The 17,314-nt window shown below is 41.1% G+C and overlaps 1 long non-coding RNA gene across 2 annotated transcripts; it reads left to right on the top strand.

The window, feature by feature from the left end:
- The first annotated feature begins 333 nt into the window (after positions 1 to 333).
- On the top strand, positions 334 to 6,638 carry LOC136358361 (uncharacterized). 2 transcript variants are annotated; one of them, XR_010743062.1, is made up of 3 exons: positions 334 to 507; positions 5,616 to 5,856; positions 5,982 to 6,638. It is a non-coding gene; the product is annotated as an uncharacterized lncRNA (long non-coding RNA). The 2 variants fall into 2 exon arrangements; XR_010743063.1 differs by lacking the exon at positions 334 to 507 and adding an exon at positions 5,146 to 5,337.
- The last annotated feature ends 10,676 nt before the right edge of the window (positions 6,639 to 17,314 follow it).

Below are 17,314 nucleotides of genomic sequence, written 5' to 3' on the forward strand. Positions count from 1 at the left end.
TGTGGGAAGTTGATCTGGCAAAAATCATTGTTATACCTCAAACAGTGAGTCACCGAGCTTCCTCTGTAGCAGGAGAAATGAAAAACCTTTCACAATCAACCAAATAATCCCTGCCGATCATGAATTCTGATAATTGGAAATCCTTGCAGACAATAATTTTAAAATTTCCTTCCTTTGTACAGAGGCTCCTTCTAAATAATAAAGAGTGCAGAGAACCAGGGTAACCGTATGGTGCTGCTCCTGGTCAAAGAATTTCTCCCTACAATCTTTTTTCTTTGAACCTATGCACAAGAGGGTGGGAGATGGCAGAAACAGTGGCAGTAGTCTGGAAATCTGAAGATCTTTGCTTCCTTTCCATAGCAGGTTCCTACCACAGACCTGCAAGGCAGATGGTAGCGACAGACAGTTCAGGAGCAGAACTCACAAAGCCCAAATTCTCTGTGGGCTGAATGGGGAAGTTTCCAGACCAATGTTAGGATGGTGGCCACCAGCAGGATGCTCACAAAGGTAGGAGCTTCCTGAAGGTCTCTCTTTGCTTTTTGCCAAATTTTGGCTTTACAGATTCACATAAAAAATCCAGCAATTCCCTAAGGGGCTCCAGCCCCAAATAAACACCCTCCCAGTCAGAAAAAGGGCTGCATGCCATTATATGGGCCCATAGGGTTCTTCCCTTAACAGAGGCAGAGGAGGAATCCTTGCTGAGACAGTCTTGTTAATTAGAGTACAGTACGGTGGGGATTCAAAGCATTTCAGGACAAACTGCAGCTGTAATATCAAGTCCTCCTGATGGGCAAGAGATCTGGGCAGCAGGGTTCCTGCAAAAGGTAGGCATTGCCCCTGGCTGTGTATGTGAGATCACAACACTGCTGTGTGTGTATGTTACACAACTGGAGTGAGTGAGGCCTGCTGAGGGTTGCCCAGTTTCTAAATTCTAAGTAGCTCTTTGCCAAATCTAAGTCCAGAGAGGTTTAATCCAGACCAGTGTTTACTGTAAAACATGTGAGTAACCCTGGGATTTCACATGTACAACATTTCCACTGAAAATGCTGGAAGCTCCAAAGCAGGCTGTGTGCTTCAGGTAGCCTCAGTGCTAGTGAGACTCTTCATTTTTTAAGCATCAGAATTTTAACTGAGCTTGCTGTGGTATGGAGCCCCTGAGAGTTAATTTTAGGTTGTGCTCCTGTGAACAGAAATGTGCCATTCTGATGCAGCATGTGTGTAGTGTAGATACGGGACAATTATTGTGGTGGCCTGCTGCCATATCACCATATTATTATCCCTTGAGAGGGAAACAATGTAGACTCATGTTTTGCTTGAGTTCTTTATTTTGGTTATTTTTTCCTGGCTGGTTATTTTTAGTGCAAAATTGTTCCAAAGTATGTCAAGGACAGGAGAAGTTGAGCGAAACCCATGATCGGAAGCGCTGCTGTCTATGAGGGATGTTTCGGTGAACAACAAAGGCCAGCAATATGTTCTATTGCATAACCCTAAAGAAATCTCTAGAAAGCAAAGTGGTGCCTCTGTTATCTCCTGACAGTCCCCAGTTCAACCCCTCCTGGTACAGAGAAGCTGGCTGTCAATTTTAGCAGCTGCAGGATCAGAGGCTCTGATATGAAACAGCCACTTGCAAGAAAAAACACATCTCTGTGTAAGGACATGAGCTAGATGGCATGGTCCCTCCCCTTCCACTGCTTTTGAAGAATACTCAATATTCAAACCCAAACATCACTTGCAGGTTTATATCTTCTGCTCAAGACATTTTACATCTCCCTGGGCTATTTGCTTTCGAAGACAGACCCATGGTGTTTCCCAGAAATTAATTAGCAAATTCACAACCTCTTTTGCTAGCTTAGGAAACAGCAGCATGGATGAATGCTCCACTGATAAGGTTTTAATGTTGAGCTGTCAGAGGTACAGGTACCTGACAGTTCTTGAAGATTAATTATGGAGCACAGCTTTCTCTGTGCTGCTCTGTTCCTGTCTACCTGCTCCAAAGAGACAACTGTGTTTCCTACTCTTTAATGAATGTGTGCTGTAATAACAGCTTGCAAATATTTTACCTCTGGAAGCAATTACTGAGTTTGTTTTAAAAGCTGAGCTAACACTGAAGACATGTTTACTCTCCAAGTAGACACCCTGTATTTGAGCTATTACATTTCTTGTTCCTATTTTTAAACCAGTGTTGTGCAGTTGTGAATGCAAGTTGCTTCATCTGCTACAGCAAACACCCTAATTTGTTAATAAATTAGCAAAAGGGGAATTGAGGGAGAGGTTTCAAGAGCAAAACAATGTGTTGGGAAATCACCTCAATTCCAAATTCAATTAAAAGTGTGTGATGCTGCCAGACGTCGTGGAAGCCATAATGAGCTGTGTAATGCTCACAGCCCCGCTGCTCCCCTCCCTCTGGGTGCTTCTCCATTCCCTGATGCCTGCAGCCCCTGCTCAGGACATTTTACACTTCCCTGGGTTCCTTGCTTGGGCCCATTGCTTTCTGTCTCCTGTGAGAAAAGGATGGCAGCAGTCAGGGGCAGGGCTGGGACATTTTGGCACCCACTGGGACTTTCTAAATCTTTTCTATAGCACTGTAAACCTTAATCTAAAACAATTTATACAGATTACAGCCAAGCTCCATTAGTCTGTTCTTGAGAGTAGCCTCAGACATTTTTTCTCCTCACTTACTAATTGCCATGTCAGGGATTACTCATTTAGCAGAGACCACCTTTGGAAGTGACCACTGGCAGGAGTTTGAGTCACAGACAGAGTCAAATTCAAGGGAAGTCGTTCTTTTTTGAATATGAGGGAGCTAAGGAAGATGCTAGCTGGACAAATGAAATTATTTCCAATTTTTTCTGGGTTATTTTCCTTCCTTTCCCAGGGGGAAGCCTGGTGTCAAAATCCTTCTCTGGCAATTAGGAAATGCAGGCAGTGTATCACACATCTTGTGTTCATGGCTCTCTGTGTAAGAACTATTAACACACCTTTGAGAAGAAGGAGGCAGCATTATATCCACGATGGGTGACATTGAATTTTGGGAAGTGGTATCCCGTTTCCCCTCAAAAATACTGAGCTACAACAACAACACAGTGTGGGAGGCATCAGAGCCACCTCCTCTCTGCCACCCCCATGACACATTCAAGGTCAGGTTGAATGGGGCTTTCAGCAACCTGATGCAGTTCAGGATGTCCCTGCTCATTGCAGGGGCCATGGACTTCAAAGCTCCCTTACAATCTAAACCTCTCTAAGATTTTATTGTGCTATTTCAACTCAGTACAGCCCTCTACCCCCATCCTTCCTTTGCTCCTTCCCCTTGTACCCTCACTGATCCTTTTTGCTCCATTGCTTGTCTCCTTTTGTCATATTGGTGAAGAGAGGAAAAAGAAAACAGGGGTGCAGCTCCTGTCCCTGGGAGCAGAAAGCCAGTGCAACAGAGCCCTGGTTCTGTTTCATTCCTACACGGGGGAGTTTAGGATTCCATCACACAGTAAAAGTACAAAACTGCTCCATTGTCCCAAAAAGCCTTCTAAGAATCAAAAGTCATTTTTTTGCACAATCAAAGTTGATGAGAGGTCTTCCCACCAAATTCACAAGCTGCAGGACCAAGTCTGTACAATTAAAATGGGAGCTCCAACATCAAAGGCAGGCGAAGAAAGGACACAGCATGAGCTCATGGGATTGTTTACTATGCAACTGTACTCTCCACATTTTTAAACCTTTGGCTTGGATCTCATTTTCGTTTGAACTCCAGGCAACTTGCATGTTTAGGCCCACTAAAATACATGATGTTTTCTAAAAAACTACAATGTAGAATAGATCCATTCTTTAATCTCATGTTTTCCTCTTGAACACTGCAATCAACCACTTTATGCTCAGCTGGATACAAAATTAACCCAGGCACTTCAACTTTATTCCAGAATGTTCTGTATTCCAAACTCTAATTTTGCTGGGAATATGCCAGGGTCTTCTCATCCATGAAGGTGAACATAGCCCAGATCTAAACAAAAGGTGCATAACTACTTTACTGTGAAAATACTGGGTGAGCTGGAAGCACACAATATTTCGATGGATAATAAAGAGAGGCTACAATCACAGGCACTTTTGTCCAGGGAAAATGAACAATATAGAGTATGCTGGTGAATCTGAATAAATAAACTTCTTTTTCAGGGGAAAAAAACAACAAAACAAACAAAAAAAAAAAAAAAAACCAGCTCAAGAAAACAGTCTAAAGACCTGAAAACCCCAGCAATAAAACCACCACTGACAACTGAAAGATTTGCAGTTACTACTTCAGCTACTCTCTGCCAGTGACTCCTACGGGCAAGTGTTTTCCTTGAGCACATGGATAGTGTATGGTAACAGCCAGAGAGCTCTTCTATTCTGTAAAAAAAGGCTTCAAAAGTGTTGGGAAGCTTGTGAACAGGTCCTTGTGATACTGGAAGGGAGACAGACTTTTATGTAATTTACAGGAAGTGCTTTTAGCAACTTTATGACTACAATGTCTATAAATATCTGTTGTAGAAAAAACACACGGACACAAAGAAGCTTTCTCAGAAAAACAATAAACTATCATAGGCTGACTATGCTTTGTGAAAACTATACTCAGAAGCTTTGGTTTATATTTTGAAGAAATAACCTGCAACCTTCAGATCATATTGGGCTAAACTCTGTTTTTCTAAAATCTGCCTGTTGCTGGATTCCTCTTCTTCCATTAAGTTCTTCTGATTCTCTGCCTGGGCTGGATTAGCACTGTTTTCTTGTACTTCTTGGAATTAAGTTTTATCCTGAGCAGAATTGTGGCCGGTGTCATTTCCCAAATTTTGGACTTTTGGGAGCAGGTTTTTTGGGGACAGGTGTTTCACAGTGCTTAATGCAGCTGCAGCCTTTCTTCAACAGCCAAGTAAACCATAAAAATGCTCTCAGCTTTTCTACAATATTTCTGGAGGGCCCTGGATGGCAGCCATAAGGGCTGGCTTTGATTATCTGTGAAGGACTGTTGTGAAGATTGGTTTGAGCCCCAGTCCAGACAACTGAGAAAATTTTTTTTTCCAATCACACTAATGAATCACTGTGTTTAAAATGACAGCAACTTGTTAAAGGTGGAGAAGATAAAAAAATTAGTAGGTAATGACCAAGAGCCCTTCTCCCAAAGTTAAGCAATAAACAAAGTAAAATGATTTGAAGTCTCCTTCTGTAATTTCAGGGTTTGTGTCTCCAGTAGTAACACCCCACTGGACAGACTCTGAGCCCTATCTCTCCTCCCAGGATAAAAAAACCGCTGATGACTCAATTCTGAACAACCCTTCAGCCAACCCGAGCTCCTTCTCTCTTCTGCCTCCTCTAGTAAACAGTCCCTTTTTTACCATTATTCCTCTTCTTCCATCATTTCTACCCCAAGACCCAAATTCCCTCTAAGACCCTCCTTACTATGATTCCTTCTCTCTCTTGTTTAATATTTACTTTCATGCTCTAAAGCTGCAAGTTGTGAAAGATCAGACCAGCCACTCCGGGCCTGTTTTGGCTTGGTGAATTGGCTCAGGTTTTTCTTGAGTTATACTAATTGTGCAATTTCCTCCCCTTTCTCATGTCTTTTAACTTTCTTTACTTTTTTTTTTAAACAGAAATTCTCCAAATATGAAGAACTTAAATGAAAATCCAACATCTTCCAGATGGCTTCCTCAAACACAAAAATTAATCCATTTCCCTAGGTGCCTTCCCTGCTTCCAGACTCCAGCTGTTTGCTCCCTCTTTCCAGGCTGCCATCCTTTTAGAGCTTTCTGAGTGGAGTTCCCTTCTTTAGACCTCAGGCTTTTGTCTCCAAGGTTCAGCTCAGATCTATCTGATACAAAGCCTTTGTGTGAGGTAAGTTTCCTCTCCAACACTTGTGCTCATTTCCTGGAGAAGGCCTTTGTTTCCCTGGTCTGTGTTTGCTGTGCGAGCTACAACTCCTTATCAGCCTTTTCCTCCCTCTGACCCTGTCTTTTCAGCTTCTCTGGTTTGCATCTGTGCCTGGTGCTCCTTTGCCTTCCCCGACCATGGAGTTTCTATTCTCCTGCTCTGGCATTGCCCCATTGCAGCTTGAATGAAGCTGTGCTCCCATGTGCAAATTGTATGAAAACTGTGTAGACGTTACTTTAAGAAAACCAGGTGACTTATAAAATTAGACAGTCAAAAATACAAGCAGTTATAACACATTTGTGACTGTTATAACCTCTTTGGGGAATGACTTGAGAGGGTTTTTAAGGCAGTAGGGGAATAGCTGGTGCTTCAAAGACAAGTATCATCCTGAAGCTTATTAGAAAAATTATCAGCATTTCCTACAAATGGCAAGATACACAGAAGAGATCTCTGGATTAGATACTGACTCTTTTGTAAAAGGATTTACAGAAATAAATAAAAATGGATACAGAATTTAAACAAAAATGAAGAGTGTATGTGGAGGTGAGGAGGACAAGGAGAAAAATGGTAATGGGCAAAGGAAGATTAAGCTGTTGAAAACCTCCCAAATACACCTGAAAGGTGACATGGGAGAGGAATAGGAGACTGAGGACTGTATAGGGCAGTGCTGTTGTACTGACAAAAATAAGTAAGCAGAAGAAATAAAGATCTTTGCATTTTCTAAGAAAAAAAAGTCACCGTGTAAAAATGACATAATGGCTCTTGTTTTATTTCTCCCTCCCTGCAAATGTAGCCTAGGAGAATGTGACTACTACATCACATGCATCTCATTTTATAATGGAAGTTACAATGCTGTTACCAGATACTGCCATGATACTCATCTCATTATGACTTTCTTCAACGACCTTGTAGAGCAAAACTCCAGAATGTAGTAAAATGAGACATATTTTGTGTCTCTTTCCTGTCTTTGGTAGGAGTGAAACTCAACCCTGTGCATATTTTATTTGTCTCATAAAAACACCCACTCATTTATTGCAGAAGAGGCATTCTATTTTCCTCCTGTGACACTTCCTTGGGATTGCAGCTGGAAGATGTGTCACTGGGACTTCCCTTTGTTCCCGGCCTCTGAACTAGACACTTGTGGCAGGTGCTGGATTGGCAGTCTCACAGAAAAAGATACTCTAGGCCACAGCTTGCACAAGTGGAGACACTTTCAGTGTCTGGCTTGTGTATGGCACCTATCACTGCTGCTCGAGCATAGGGGTTAATCAGCAGCTGTCAGTCAGCCCTGTTCCAGCACTTCTGGGCTGAGATGGTAACTCAACTCAAAGTTGTGGGAAAAACAGCCAAAGCTGAGAAAATATTTCAGTTCTTGATTTGAACCTTTTTTTTTTTTTTTTTTTTTTTTTTTTTTTTTTTTTTTTTAGCACAGGAGAGAGTTGTAGTCATTACTGCGGGTCTGTGCCTCTACCTGCCTCTTTAATTGCCCTTCTGGCAATCTGAAGATTGTCCTTCCTGGGCAAAAGAGGGAAAGTGGGACTGTGATAACCCATTAATAAGCCCAGTGTAATGAGGAGCAGCTGAGGGAGCTTGGGGTGTTCAGCCTGGAAAGAAGGAGGCTCAGGGGGAACCTTCTCATTCTCTACATCTCCCTAACAGGAGGCTGTAGCCAGGTGAGGGGTGCTTGAGGGGTCCTCTCAAGTAAAAAGCAACAGGACAAAAGGAAATAGCCTCATGCTGCACTGGGGAGGTTTAGATTGGATATTACAAAAAAAATTCTTCCCAGAAAGGTTGTCAAGCACTGGAACAGGCTGCCCAGGGGAGGGGTTGTGTCATCATCCCTGGAGGATATTTAAAAGAAGAGTGTGACCCTTGCAGACATGATTTAGTGGTTGTGTGAACTTGGCAGTGCTAGGTGAAGGGTTGGACTAGATGATCTCAGAGGTCTCTTCCAACCTAAACAATTCCCTTCTTCCATGCTATGACCTCAGACTGCAGACTGCCAGCTCGCTGAGATCTTTACCATGACTGCTGTCACCAGGACTCAGATTTGGCACTGCTAAGCTTGCTCTGGCACCTGTGGGCTGTGTTGGAGTCACTCCTGGATGTTTGGATGTCAAAGGGAAAACGGGAATAGTGAAAATCATGCTGTACATTGTAACAGCCTATAAAGATACACAGATGCCTGTGTCCTTAGTTTTCCATGGACTGGGAAGAACTTGACCCTTGTGCCCAGGACTTCTAAAAGATGAATAAATAGCTGTATATATGCAGCACATGAACACATACAAACATACATCTATATGTGTGTATGTTAATACATGAACTTTGGGAATAATGTAACTAAGTCCTTTTTCTTTCTACTAAAGCAATTCACTGAATAATAATCCATTACAAAAAAAGGAACAAGCTTCATCCTGAGAACTATTAATGTAATTTCTCCCCAAACTCCTGTATGAGTGTTATTCCAGAATATCACGGCAGTGCTCTGCCATAACATCTCTTTTCCAATTTCCAGTCTAAACACATCCACCACCATTTTGAGTCTATTGATTCTGAGCAGTGCTGCTTGTAAGCTTTAGTCATCAACTAAATCTAATTCTGGATTGTCCAAACTGCACTGTTGATTTTGTTTGCAAGGAAAACAGGTTTAGCAGAACCTAAAGGCAAAACTAATACAGAGATGCTGCAAAAAGGAATTTGTATGATGGCATTTGCTTTATCAAATTTTAGTCATCAAAGTCTAAGGTGGTTGTGTGTTTTCCCTCCACAGCCACCAGAAAGATGCTGGCACCTCCCCAGCATTTTTATCACTCAGGCACTTATTTCATGATCTGATGAACTGTTTCCCATCAGTGCCTGCTTCTTCCTTTCCACAGATTGTCAAGTGAATCTACATCAGCAGAGTAGCTGAAACATGCACCTAAAAGCAGATGAAACAAGCCTCTCCTCACTGTTTATCTCAAAATCCAAAAGAATATTCCAGTCAATGGCACTTGGATTTTTTGCTCATTGAGAAGAAAAGAGATCAAAGAGAAGTCACTTGGGATGTCAGGGAACTGTTTTAAAAGAACTAAACTCCATAAATCTGGTCTTTATCAACATGTCATGAGACAAAAAACATAGACTATTTAAACCATTTTTCTTTCCCCAGAAGCAAGTGGCTTTTAGAATATTCATTGCACAAATTGCTCAAATTACAAATTGGAACAAGAATAAGTTTTGGAATTCTGATTTCATATGATGGAGCTCTGGTTCTATAGTAGAAAAATGGCTGAAACAGGAAATTTTCTCCCTTCAATCCTGTGTTGCTCTCTGCCCTTATATCAGACTTATATCTTCTAGGAGCTCACTCTGAAAAAAATATGATCTTATAGCAGATCAGTGTGTTTAAACAAAACTGTTGTTCTCTCTCTTCTTTGTGACAAAAGGTAATGAATGGAGACTGGGAGTTCCTGAGTACAGCAGGAGCTCTGGAATAACTATTAGTATGAATTTCTGAAAAAGAAAGAATTTGATGTGAAGGGCCAAGGCATAAGGACAAACTAGATAGAAGCAGAGATGCTGGTTTTCCAGCCTGGGCTGGAAATAACACAGATGGAGAAGTGAAAAAGAATAGTAAACATCATGTCTGCAAACTGTTCTCTGAGTGGGTGTTTTGGGGAGAGTGCCAGCTAAAGGATTCAACATTCGGTAGCATAAGTATGTGTTACCCATGCCCAATTTTATGAGTAATCAACTCACAAATCAGCTTCCTTAGAAAAAAACACTCAGGTTTGTAAATTCCTTTGATGATACAGTAACCTTTTGGCAACTCAGAGACACGCTGGAGCATGTTCCCCTTCACTGTCACACATCCCCCTCTGCACTTTCCCATGGGCAAATGCAAGTCCAAAAAATGCAACAACTTATTCCGTATAAATTTCTTTGTGGTGTTTTCTTCTACACACAAAAAAAGTTGCAGTTCTTTGCACATTTATCAGGAAAGTAGCAATAATCTCAGTTCGCCATCTCACTTAGAATGGGAATTCAGAAACATTTTACTTGTTGGAGTAAACATTTTACTCCAGTCTTCTGTTTGCTCTCTAACTTCATTGGCTCTGAAAGCAGAACAGGAGCTGTTTTTCCTCCTTCAGGCTGAGATTTTGGTAACACTTAAGGTGGGAATACAGAGTCAAAGTTTACACTTGGAGCCAATGAGTGAAAAAGAAAATTCGTATTCTGCTGTTTTTGTGGGAATACATTGTGGAAAAATTAATAATCCCCAATACTTTCACTTCTTAGGACAGAAAATATAAGGCAATCAGGTGCTTCTGAAGTGCTCAGTCTGTTGTTGGGCTCAGCTTGCTGCCTCTCTAGAAAACCTGATGTGTACTCTTGGCAGCAGACATCAGTGCCCCGAGGGAGAGGATATACAAGCCTGCAGGAATGTAGATAAACATCGAAGTTCTTACTCTGCACAACAACAACACAAAACAATCAGTGAAAGCCTTCAAAGTGCTGCCAAGGGCCCTTCTTTATAGTCGCAAGTACCTTACTAAGAGGAGAGCTTACACTTCTAATTGAAAATATTTCATATTTAATAGATTCAGTCATAATTCTGACGGTTTTTGACAACAGAAAAAAAACATCTATAAAGTTTTATTTCTCTGGGGTCAAGCAGGGAGAAATGTGTGTCCTTTCTAGCACTGGGCAATAGTTTTTCCTTGTAGTAATGCCTAATGGTTTTGTCAGTTGCTATTTACATAATAACTTTCTGAACCAAAAATGCAGGAAACATTTTTTTGTAAAATTTAATAGCTTGCTAGAAATAATTATACACCTCACTGAATCATCTACTGACTTTAGAAGCTCATGGAGTTCAGCTCGTATAACTGAAGGTGAGAGTGTGTTATTGTCAGGGGAAATAGTGTTTTATTATAGAATTTTCTAACAGTGGGTGTTTGGTCAACTCTGGCAATTCCACAGACGAACAGAATGACTGCCCTTTGGGAATGCTATTTATAAACTCAAAAGCAGCCGAACAGCACTCACAAAAAAGCTGCCAGTTTCAAGAAAATTAATGACAATCTGACATTGTTGGAGGATGAAGAGAGAAGAGGCTTTGTGCTGAGATTAAGATATGAAGTGTGTTCACACTGCTTTGTCTTTGCTCCTCTGTGGAAGCCTGGGGTATTGATGGGAGCACCCTGCTCAAAGGCATTGTCAGCTTAGGCAAATCAATACAGAAAAATGTAAACTTACAGGTAACTTCACATCCCTTTCTCCTAAATGCTTCGGAGAGAAAACTGTGTCTGTGTCCTGGAGCGTCCAGGGCGTGTCTTTGCTGTACTTCCATTATAAAACAATCCACAACAAAAACACAGAATGCCCCCCAAGACAATCACACCCAAAATAGTTCCCTGAGTGCAAGTAGCTTGTGCAGAGTTTCTGCACCTAATCCAGCCTTTTGGTGACAGGCTGGGTTTACTTGGAATTTTAAAAATTCCAGTCAGGCATAGTTCAACTACAAGTCCACACCACTCTAACAGTTCCCTGCTTTAAATTTTCCTGCCAAGTGTTGAAACTGAACTTACTGAGCACAACCACCAGGTGAGCACCAGAACCAGCACAGGAGTGAGAGAGCCAGAGGGAGAAGTTCAGTGTCAAAGAGTGACACATTTCAGTTGCTGTGTCAGCGCCTCAGTTGGCAACCACACTTCCAGCACAAAGGGCCTGTACAGGTGTCAGTGACTGTCTTTGAATGAAAATGCACTTTCAGTTGATACCATCATCCTGTCTGTGGCACAGAAATGCCAGCACATATACAACATATGTGCATTTACTGTGATACCAGTATTTATGTATCAAATGTTTCAATAAAACTCACTGACTTTTGCACAAACTTTGTATCTTCCAGTCACTTCAAGTTGGGCTACATTGTTGTTACTGATGGAGTGAGGGGAAAATTACATTGTAATGCTGCATGCTTTGTGTGAAGTCATCTCTGCAGAAAAAAGGCTTTGTATCCTGCTCGAAGAGCATGTGTGAGAACTGTTACAACAACAAGCAGCTTCCCATTACTTTTATTTTGGAAAGACAAAATGGCTGAAGGCCACAGCTGTTGGTTTATTCAGATGCCGAAGGAAACCATTAGCCCATTGGACCCTGAAGATGAGATTCCTTTGTGCTAAATGTTAATATAAGGAAATCCCAAAGAGAAGCTGCCAAAGGGACATAATACAAATTCAAAATGCCAAATGTACCTAGAAAGGAAGGACGTTGATGGTTATTTATTAGAGAAGATAAAAAAAAAGCCAATGAAAAGCACAGTTTGCTTTTTTCTCCTTTTTTAAGTACAGTGTGATGTACAAACTGTGAGATGAAAACTCTCCTGCATTCAAATCAAACAGAATATCTTTGAAACACACAGCTACACATATGGTTGTACCGTTAGCAACTGCATGTCCACGTGAACTGGTTTTTATCAGCATAATGTGGATGGAGCTGCTCCACACATTCCCTGCTGTTTGCAGCTTTGTTTTAATTAGTTGTAATAGCCCAATATAAATGAATTGCATCCTCAGAAGAGAGGTCAAAGAAAAAAAAACAAAACATAATAGTTGTCATCAAGGGTAGGCAACTCCTTTTTCAGATTGCTGCTGTAATGGCTTCACGGCAGAAACATGATTAATCATTGCCTGTACTTAGCCTGAATTTCACAAACATCTCCAGCTCTTTTCTTTCAAAATTCAACAGTTAGAAGTACTTTATTTCATGCCTGTGCAGGAGTGACATTTCTAATACTTCATTCAGAACTTAAAAAAAAATTTAGTACGGGACAGGCTGTCATCTACAACAATGTTTAAATCAACATGGGGTGCTATTTGAAGGATGTATTTTTATATGTCACAATGGGGCCACAGAATTGAAACTTGTTCTGGCTCCCTGTCTTGTTCTTAGCCCAGCAAAATGGAGCTTTTGGCACATGGCAAAGAAATGACATGAGGAAAAGGAACAGTACTCAGTAGTCAAGGCTGAACTGATTATAGCAAAAAGAATGTGATTGACTGAGGAGGTTGATAATAATGGAGGAAACAGACCAAGAGTGGCTGAAACAAAGGACAGAGGAATTTGTTTCCTCTGGCTGATGTTCCTCCACTTTTCCAACTAAGATTTTAACAAATAAAAAACAAACCATGCTTGTAGTGTTGCCACAACAGTTTCCAGTTAAAGACAAATCATATCAGGATAAACTTCCAGCATCCATACAATTTCCCTCATTTCAGTTGGTTGCTTGCTTAATGAGTGAGAATGCAAAATATGATTGGTTTACAAAGTAATTTGCAGTTATTTGCACACAAGTTCTTAAAGATCAGCATTGACCCACATTCCATGGTTTGAAAAATATGGCACTAGGACATGATTCTTTCAACAGCTTGAAAAATGGCCCCACAAATTCCTTAGTATCACTGGCTGTATTCTGGTGATCCTTGCTGTGTCCAGCTGGTTACAGGTTTTCACCCTCCTTTAGCAATCATCTGCAAGACAGACTCTGCTCTTGGACTGGCTTGAGGGAGCTGTGCTATACCCAAAGGATCCAGCCTGTGACTCTGTGTAGCTGCTAGGATGTTCCTAATGGAGTGTCTGCAGTGGGTAGGAAGAACAGGAAAAAACAAAGTTTGCTTTGCTTCTTTGAATAATGATAGAATCTGAGCATCATTAAAGTTGGTAAAGACTCCCAAGATCATTGAGTCCAACCTTTGACTGGACACCACCATGTCAACTAAACCAAAGCACTGAGTGCCACACCCAGACTTCCGTGAAGAGTTGTGGGGATGGTGACTCCACAACCTCCCTGGCAGCCCATTCCAATGCCTGACAACCCTTTCAGTGAAGAAATTCTTCCTGATGTCAGTCTGAACATCCCCTGGCTCAGCTTGAAGCCATTTCCTCTTGTTCTGCCCACCCACCACCTGGCTGTCCCCTGCTGTCAGGGAGTTGTGCAGAGCCAGAAGGTTCCCCTGAGCCTCCTTTTCTCCAGGCTGAGCCCCCCCAGCTCCCTCAGCTGCTCCTCCTCAGACTTGTGCTCCAGACCCTTCCCCAGCTCCGTTCCCTTCTCTGGACATGCTCCATGCAGCCACCTCTACAGCAGGAAAAAAAAAAATAGATTCAATATTAGTATGCAAGCTTCTTTTTCCCCTTGCTTGAAAATCTGCATTTTGATAGAACTTTTATTTACAAAATAACTGTTCTGTGGTTTTATACTTTCTCCCTTATTTTTTTTTAATAAGAGTCCTGCCTCCTTCTGTAGAATAAACAGGGTCACTCTTCACTGATTATGCAGTGAAGGGAAAAGTACTGTGTGTGTTGAATGAATATTTTCCCAGTTTGTATGTTTTGAAATGAAATATATCTGCTGCTGCTTCAAACCAGTAGAGGGAGTTTGCTCATCCATATAATTTTTAAACTTCCCAACATAATCCTATTTTTCAGTATTGTTGTTACTTGGCAGCAACTGCTGCTGAAAAAAAAGGTGAAATTTTACCATCCAGACTGTTTAACTCCTTAGTGCTAGAAGCTGCTTGCTTCCAGTCAATTTTTACAGATGTCATTGTGCAAGAAATTGCTGCAATTAAAGATGCAGTATAGAATTAAAAGTGTGAAAAATCAACTCAGCTGGAATGTTTGGGAGCAAACTACTTGGTTAAAGGGGAATGTACAATTATTGCAGTGCATGCGCCACACGAATGTGCATGAAACCACTGTGTGGTAACTGCTGACACACTTTAAAAAAAAAAAAAATCAGTTCCTTTATTTTTTGCACTCTAGAGAGAAGCTTTGAAAGTTCCTGGTTTGAGTTTCTTTATTTGGAAATACTGGAGTAATTTTAAGATAACCACAGCGGCAAAAAAGGTCAAGAGAAATGTTCACTGTAGCAGTACTGGGGAAAGAGTCTCATTATTAGTTTTTTTGTGAGAGAAATCAGCTCCAGTGTTGACAAACTGTATCATTCTTATCGTGTGTTATAAACCTGTATAGCGGGAACTTTACAATGATCTCTCTTGTAAAATAAAATTACACCAGTTACTGATGTTAACAGTGGATATTATATTGACCTGCAAGTGTGCCACAACTCTTCCTCTCTCAAAAGCAAGGTAGAAGTTCAGATATTCCATTAAGCTCAATCATAAAACACTTAAAATGCTAATCTTTCATTTAAAAAGGTTTTGTTGAACAAATTTGTGGGACGATTGTGTTATTTTTGGGGATTTAATTGAATTTGAAGGTGCTCTGAAACAAATACGGACTTTTATAATTCCATAGAGTCAGACTATCAATTCTCTATACCTTGAACTGAAAGAAATGTCTGAATAAAAAGCAAGAGCCAGTGTTCCCTGTATATCTGTCCTAATATGAGTAAAACTATTTTCAAAGGACTGCTTAAATACAAATTATTGACTAGTATCCAAGGGAAAAAGGGCTCATTAAATTTTTCAGCATTTACTGAAGTGGAAATTGAGGAAGGAACTCATTGTAGGTGATTTAGAAGGCAATTTTTGGTAAATAAGCATTTAGCACATGCCACCAGACATAGAGCACAGAGAAAAGAAATGAAGTAGTCACATGATTTAACAGTTGAGTGAAAAGAGTCAATAGCCTGGCACAGATGTATTTTCTTTACATGTATTACAATTGCCAGCTCATAATATGAGAATGCTAAATATGGGTCTCCACACTGCTCTGAGTCACACATGAGCAGACTCGCACTTTTGAAAACCTCAGTGCCGTGAAGTCTTGTCAAACTCAACAAAGCATGGGGCAGACACAACGGCCAGTGCCACACACCTCAGGGGCCACAGCCCAGCTTTAGACAGAACACTGCTCAGGCTGCACGTGGTGGATTCAGCACCATTGCAGGCATTCACTCACAGAGAAAGACTTGGGCTCAGCAGCCACAGCGGCTCCCTCAGCAGCCATCCCATTTCTGCCTCACTGGTACTGGAAAGGGGATGGCTGCTGAAGCACGGGACCAGCAGATGCTGGTGCATTATCATGGGAGCAGATGGGCTCAGAATAAAACTCAGGTTTTGTACTCATGCTGCTAAGAAGCTTTGAGCCAGCCCTGGCCAGAGTTATCAAGGTATGTAATAAAACAGAATTTCACAAAGCCAGCATCTTACCTGTCCACAGCGTAAGAACCAAGAAGCAGGGCTTTGGTCTCCAGCCTGCCCTAGGCTGAAGGGAGGGCCAAAGGCAGCTTTTTGGCAGGATGACATGCAGTGAATGAACTGCATGAACATGGCGAGTGAATATGAACTGGAATGAAATCTGGCCAACTCCCAGAAAGAAGCTTCCAGAAAGAAGGCTACATGAAGCTCCTTCCATGTTCTGGAAACAAGAACATTATGGACATTTTATTTCTCACCTCTTGTTCATGCACACTTAGCTTTGTGGCAGAGTTTAAAAAGGTAAAAACAGCTATATCAGATAAAATTTGTAATGCCTCTTATCCTTTATCCTTCTTTTTTTAGCATGTAGCTCTACAAAGGAAGTGGAAAAAAGAGATACATTAGACAGATGAGGATAATTCATTCCCATGGAAGTTATTTTCTGAATTTTTACTGGGAGTGACTTCAAACTTTAAGGCTGATGTTTCCTTTCTGTCCCAAACCTCCTCTTCCTGTTAAGTACTTTAAATCTGGGGGTACAGGAAGGTTATAGTTTTATATAAAAAAAAAAATCTCCTTTTAAGGGTAGCATCATGGGGCCATTTATCAGCAAAACACTGCACCTGCTTCAAGGAAATTCTGACTATTACTTGTACATTCCCAGTTCTGCAGTTAAAAAAATGGAAACACCTGTCTCAAAGTATGGTGAAGCCGATAAAATAATAAAATGTGATATATATCTGTTTATACACTCAGACTTCATGTTTTGTCTTTAGTGCTCATAATCTGACTAATTTTCCCTTTCTGTGCCATGAGAAAGATCCTAAGCAAAAGCTGACTCCTGGAAATACTTGACATTCTTTTCAGGCTAATTTTGTCCTGAGCTTGGCTGAAACGACTCATTTGGAACCACTCATAAAAGGATGTCTGCAACAAGGAAGAGGGAATATTTTCATTTCAGAGAGCCCTGCTGTGTTATATTCCCTGATTTTCATCAAAACCAGACCATGTTTACTTGTCCTTTTGGCCTCAGGGTCAGGGTTTTTCTTTAAATTGCTTCAGTTCTAAGTAGTTGTTTCACTCATTCCTGAGTTTCCCACAAAACCCTAAACAGTGGCAGCCTGATACAGCTTGGAGCACTTTCCTACATGTATCTGAAGCAAAAAACCCCCCATCCAACAAAAAAGACACCTACCCTTCAAAAGTAGTGCATGAGCCCACAAACTTGTGCAAGATGTTAATTACATTGGCCAAGGGGATGGTTAGGATGG

This window comes from Sylvia atricapilla, chromosome 3 (genome assembly GCF_009819655.1).
Source record: "Sylvia atricapilla isolate bSylAtr1 chromosome 3, bSylAtr1.pri, whole genome shotgun sequence".
NCBI lineage: Eukaryota > Metazoa > Chordata > Aves > Passeriformes > Sylviidae > Sylvia > Sylvia atricapilla.